Consider the following 7,156-nt stretch of genomic DNA (forward strand, 5'->3'; position numbering starts at 1 on the left):
CACCCTTATCCAGAGCGACTTACATTTTTATCTCATTTTTATACAAGTGAGCAATTGAGGTTTAAGGGCCTTGCTCAGGGGCACCTCAGTCATGGTCTCAGGTCTGGGAATCGAACCCACGATTAATTTTATTCAAAGCAGTTGTTACCCCATGATTTCAACTTAATGCACAGAGAGAGATGTCTATATATTGTTTTTACATATTTTATGTAACAATCTGCGAAATGATTTCCTACAGTTTGGGTCCTGCCATTCTCTTGCTTTAAACAAGTCAATAATAGAAACAGCAATAAATAAAGAGTCAGTAAATGTATTTGTTAATTATCAATCACCTGTTTCACATTATTGTCACGTAGGGCTACGCCCCCCTCTCCTAGCTGTCGCTCCGGTTTCCCTGTTCCTCATGTCTGTGTTGTTTCCTGCTCCTTGATCCCGCCCAGCTTGTCTGTCTCCATGGTTTCCCCTCATCTGCCACGCCCGTGTTGTCATTGTCTTCACCTGTGTCTAGTCCAGTTCAGTGTATTTATAGTCCCTGTGTCTCCCATGTCATTGTCAGATATTTTGTTCATTCCTGTTCATTGTGATTGATGCCGTTCGTGAGTTTGCTCTTTGTGTTTTCTGTCATCCGTGTGTTTTGCTTGTCCTTCATTATTTAGCCTGCCTTGTTGTTTCGGTGCTGTTAGTATGCCTGATATGACCCCTGCTAGCTATTATGACTCTGCTTATGGAATTCCGTTTAATAAATCTCGCTCTCCTCAGCGTTTGTGTCCGCCTCCGTGCTCTGCATCACGCAGTTCGTTACAATTATCAAAGAGATTATGTTAGTTTTGTTTTTTTTTACCAGTGAAATAATGAGTACATCACTGGTCATTTGTAATTTATTTGTTATTTTGTCTATTTAGATTTGTCATGTTGTACAATTCACACCTGATTTATTGTTAAGCAGTTGATAAATCAATGATTCATTATTGATTAACAAATTGATTAATTGATTACTGAGTGGCACAGATGGGTCTCCATAGCTTTCTCTCACTATTTGCTAATTCCTTGACAGCAGGTCTACAGGAGCAGCAGCTGTTCTCAGCTAGCTTACTTCATTTGTGCACATGCCGAAAACCGGCCGTTCCTTTAAGTATCCTACTTCAACTCTTATTATGTACACAGTGATTTTACTTAGATGCACTTTTACGGCAGTAAATACATACCTAATGTTTTTGTTTGTTTACAGCATGAGGCTTGAGTCGTATAGGAAGTAATTTGTACAAGATGAGTCTAGATTGCCCAAGATTAACCAAAACCTATTCAAGCTACACACAAGAGAACATGTCAGTATGACTGCATATCCTGTGCCCTTTTCCCATTATAGTATTAGGCGCGTGGGTTATAAGAGAACATGTTCCAGTGTATCCAACACCTACTATAAATCATCAAAGAGGAGCTGAGATGCATTATGAGTTCTCACTGCTATTGTACTCAAATACATAGAGAAGTAGAAATTGCTTAAAGAATCAAAATCTCCCCATCAGGTAATATTATTTTCTTCTTTTATTGTCATCAAAAATTCCAACTCCATCAAAACAACAACAATAAAGTCATTTAAAAGTAAAAGTAAACATATGTTTATGGTAAATAAGATAAAAGTATTCCATGGGAACTTAAACTTCCATGCATTTATAGCCAGCATGACCCAGATTTATTTAAGCTCTGACTACTGCCTTCTGGCATCACTGGAGTTGGGTAGGTTATGAAGAAAATCAATAAAAAATGTACTTCCACCAGCACTTCATCTTCAACAAGATCTACTGCAGAGCAGAGCATTAAATCTGAATATTTCCACAAAGTGCCGTAGCTTCGGTGAGCTCTCACTAATGCCAAAACATTCTGCACCTGTCTGGGAAGTGAGCAGCCAATCTGACAGGAGTTGGTTGGCCATACTGCACAAAGGGCCTCATGGCTTACTTTTTTGTACTAGATTATAGATACAATTTAAATAGGTAATCAGTCATTTATAATGCTCAGCATTTTTTAAATAACACTCCCAACCAGAGGTGTGTAATCCAGGTTCAGAAAGTAAAAGTCCTCACCAGGATTTTACTCAAGCTTGCTAGATTTTCTAATTAGTGCAGTCCAGGTAAAATTAATGGAATCAACACAATCCAGGAAGCCTGAGCAAAATCCTGGTGAGGACTTTTACTTTCTGAACCTGGATTACACACCTCTGCTCCCAACCCTCTAGTTTTACAATATGTCATCACCCTAGTTAGGAATACAAACGATTATTTATCTATGGTTAAATGACATTAGAGAAACAAAACTAAATTACACAAAACAAAAATAAAAATGAAACACCATCAGCAAAAAAAAAAAAGATATCAGAAAATTAGCATTCATACATTGGTCCGAGTGATTCACTTTCAATCAGCCCTTTATCCTCCTGAAAGTTTGCCAGGGCAGATCAATAGAGCTCAGAGTGATGAATTAGAAAACAATAGTGCTTCAGTGTTAATGATGCGCAACTTGTTCAACTCTTATAGCTCCTGTTGGATTATGTTTGCTTTTGTAACTTTTCAGTTGATAATAACTAGAACAAGAGAGTGAGGGCGGTAGAGAGACGACGTTTTAATCTAAAGGCATTGAAAGTTAATTAACTGCTGGTGGATGGAGGATTCTTTTTCTTTTGACTTCATTAATTCCTCTGTGACATCCAGGCTGTATGAGAAGGCTGTGTGTTTAAATCTTAAAAACGACTTGAACTTCAAAGTTAGACTCCGAGAGCACTGAACCCGTTGAACCTTTCTCTAAAAAATGGGCACCACAGCAAAAGTGGCAAATATTGATGATTTTGATTAATTATTTCTGTGGAAACACATTTGTTCCTTTTGTTATTTTGGTTTAGTTCCATCTGTTTTTTGTTTATCTTTTATCGTGGGTAATTTTGTTAGGGTTGTGCATACACATTTGGTTACACGCCTGTTCTCAACAGGTCAGTGTAGCACACATATGTACAGAGCAGTTCATAATAATTTGGACATTAGGACAAAACTTGCTTTTGATTATGAAAGTAAAGTGAATGCTGCAGATTGTTTCTTCATTACAAATGTAGTTCTTTATGTGTGTGTGTGTAAGTGGATATGTGTGTATTATATACTCCCCTAACAACACTTCAGGATAATCACTTGACACTTTAACACATGGCAGTCTACAGTTTACCTGCTTACCATCTATTGACTGGCGATAGATGGCTTGCAGTAGATGGTATTTAGATTTTTTTGTTGATAGAGTTTGCCTATCTCAGTTTAGATAGAGAGATAGATTGATTATATGACAACTAATGTATGTGAAAGCATTAATTCAGGGTTCCTGGCACTGCATTTTAGAGATCTTTATTTTTCCTTCAGTTCTCCCCAGAAACATTTTATTTTGGGGGGGGGCAAGTTTCTGTGCATTTCTGATCATCACCCCCCGCCAACCCCCCTTAGTGGTCAGTGAGACACATTACATGTTGAGTACATTATACATAAATGTTGAATATATTACATGTACACATTCAATATATTACACGTACACGTTGAATATATTACACGTACACGTTGAATATATTACACGTACACGTTGAGTATATTACACGTACACATTCAATATATTACACGTACACGTTGAATATATTACACGTACACGTTGAGTATATTACATGTACACATTCAATATATTACACGTACACGTTGAATATATTACATGTACACGTTGAGTACATTACATGTACACATTCAATATATTACACGTACACATTGAATATATTACACGTACACGTTGAGTATATTACATGTACACATTCAATATATTACACGTACACGTTGAATATATTACACGTACACGTTGAGTATATTACACGTACACATTCAATATATTACACGTACACGTTGAATATATTACACGTACATGTTGAGTATATTACACGTACACGTTGAATATATTACATGTACACGTTGAGTATATTACACGTACACGTTGAGTATATTACATGTACTTCCCCCATTTGAGCCAGTCACACAACCCACAGATACCCTGGACATGAGACACTATCAAGTGGGCCCCCGCCTGTTCCACATGGGGCTGGATGCCCTCAAAAACATCCCCATCCCTGCACCGTACCCCCATCTGGCAAACAGTGTTGCCATAGTTACATTGAAACAGTAATCCGACTACTGACTACTGACTACTTCTTTAAAAAGTAACTCAGTTAAGTTACTGACTACTTGCTTTTAAAAGTAACTAAGTTAGATTACTTTTAGTTACTTTCAGCAGAGGCTGATCCCCCGCCCCTATAACAGGAAAATGACTACCAGTTCTGCCAATACTCACTTTATTGACATGTATTTTAACCGGAACATCAAAAATGACACTGGCATTTGTAAACTTTTTCTTGAAATAGGCTTACATGTTTTTAAAATAAATAAATAAGACAGTCTTTCTGTTCAACTCCGCCCACTTACAGGGTTGCCAACTCTCACGCATTGAGACACACGCATTTGACTGTCTTCACACGCTTACACGCCACACTTCCGATATCTCACGCCGAAAAAAAATCTAGTTTATTTACCTCTGATCCACATCTATGATTCAATAACTTACTAGTTCGATCTGGCGCCAACCACCGGTGATCGATCGATCGCGATATAATACTGAATTTAGTCCATTTTACACCCCGCCCGGTAACAATTTACGTTCGCCGCCAAGCCCCGGTTTTTTTTCAGGTTTGACGTTGTGTTTTTGAAAGTAGACAGCACTCTGTCGCCAGGACAGAGTGTACAACGGACCTTAATGTTGTCTTCCTTAGCCGAAATAAAATAAAAATAATGCCTGTATTTCCAGCTGCTAAAGGCGAACCTCTCCTTCCATCTGACTTTGGCGCCGCAGAGCAGAGATGACGTAACCGCGTAAGAAACGTGTAGCCAAAAAATAAGAATGAATAAATATAACCTACGTTCCCCCGAAATGCAGAAATAGTAACGCACGATGTTTTAGATAAGTAACTTTAATCTGACTACTAGTTTTTAAATAGTAGTTGCGTTATACTACTCGTGACTGAAAAAACTAGTCCGACTACAGTAACGCGTTACCGGCATCACTGCTGGCAAATGTCTCCTACACAGTCCTGCACAGCTCTCTGCACATGCCATCAACCTTAGAGAGGGAGCTGTCCCTGTCCCCGTGTCCCCGTGGTGGTGCAGGATATATCAGCTGTCCCAGGAGGAAGAGTGAGTGATCCTTCCAGGAGGCCCTATCCCGGGGTTACATCTACCCCTCCTCCTCCTCGCCTGTCTCAGCCATCGTCGTCTTCATTTAGAAGGATGGTGGGCTAAGGCCATATGTGGGTTATAGAGGGCTGAGCGCACTGGTAATTTTGCACAGTGCATATAACCTCATTAGAATCAAAGAGGGCAACTGCCTTAAGCACAGCCTCTGGATATTATGAGTGCCTGGTTCTCCTATATCACCTAGACACAGCACCCTTTATATTCCAAGCGTACGTTAATGAGGTCATAAGGGAGTTCCTGGGCAGATCCATCGCTTACATCAATGGCACTCTTGTCCACTCGCTCGCCTACGACCGACATGTGGCAAGTCCTCAGTGGTTTCCTACGCAATAGTTGATACTGCAGGACAGGAAGTTACATCATCAGTGAGGACATGTGCACATACACTTTTGCAAGGTGGAAGCAGTGACTGGATGTGGCCCAAACCCTGGATGTGCCGTGAAGTACAGTGGTTCCTGGAGTTCACCAGTTTCTATCAGCAAGTCATGAGGTTCTTCAGCACCCAGATTTGCAGATTTGTGTGTGTGTGTGTGTGGGGGGGGGGGGGGGTGTTGGAGAAGTGTCTTTTACTTGTGAAAGCTAATGCCAGCTGAACATACTTTGGAGTAGGTGACCGTGAGCTGCTGGCCATGATGCTGGCATTCGAAGAATGAAGCCATTAGCTTCAGCAAGTTCACAGTGATCACTGACCTCTAAACCACTGACCACTGATCTCTAGCCAGACTTTGGTGGTTGGTGTTCTTCTCCCGGTTTGATTTTCAGATCACCTACATGCTGAGATGGAAGAACACAAAGGCAGACACACTCTCCCCTCTGTACAGTGACAAGACCCAGCAGCCAAGCTCCAGTCTGCTGGGACCTGGACCGAGACATTGTGACAGCCAACCCCAATATGCACTGCCCACTGAAACAGCTTTAGGTCCCTCCATGATGGGGAGACGTCCTTATCCAGAGCAACTTACATTTTTATCTCATTTTTATACAAGTGAGCAATTGAGGGTTAAGGGCCTTGCTCAGGGGCACCTCCGTCATGGCCTCAGGTCTGGGAATCAAACCCACGACCCTCTGGTCACAAGACCAGTTCCCTAACCACCAGGCCATGACTGCCCCATCTGACTGCCCACATCTTCCAACAGGTCAGGCTGCCAGAGGACATTGTGTCTGACCGGGAAGAGGGTCCAGTTCACATCACAGATATGACGTGAACTGTTGGGAAATGTCAGCACAACAAACTTCAATGCACAGCTTTATCACGCCAGCCTGCTGTCTGGATGTGGTAACAGAGCAGTGAGCACTTTGGGGAAGAGACACACCACAAAACCGTGATCTGCCATTGCTGCATACAAACAAATGGTTGTTGAGCCCAGAGAGAAGGTGTGGGTAGCTACAAGAGATGGCTGGATGGGGCGAAAAGGCTAGCTGCCCCCAAGCACAGCGATCATTACACCATCATCTGCCATATAAACAAGGTGACCCTATGGGGTTGGCTTGCAAGGAAGAAGCCATGTATCTTCGGCCTGCCATGTGAGTGCCCTTCTTGACTCGTGGACGGGAGGAACGGCCCAGAGGGGTGCTGGTGGAGGGGAGGAACGGCCCAGAGGGGTGCTGGTGGCCAATATTTTGGATCTCAACCTGCCTAGTGGCCTCCTTCCATCACAAGTACCCGTCCAAGACGAGTTTAGCTTCTCGCTAACAAGGCCAATCCTGCGTACAATGGCCTGCTTGCTCAGTGCTCATTCAAATCAAATCAAATCAAATTTATTTATATTATACTTTTTTACAACAGTTGTTGTCACAAAGCAGCTTTACAAGTGTCTGAGTCCAATTCAGACCCCCAC

This window comes from Brachyhypopomus gauderio, unplaced genomic scaffold (genome assembly GCF_052324685.1).
Source record: "Brachyhypopomus gauderio isolate BG-103 unplaced genomic scaffold, BGAUD_0.2 sc63, whole genome shotgun sequence".
NCBI classification, from domain to species: domain Eukaryota; kingdom Metazoa; phylum Chordata; class Actinopteri; order Gymnotiformes; family Hypopomidae; genus Brachyhypopomus; species Brachyhypopomus gauderio.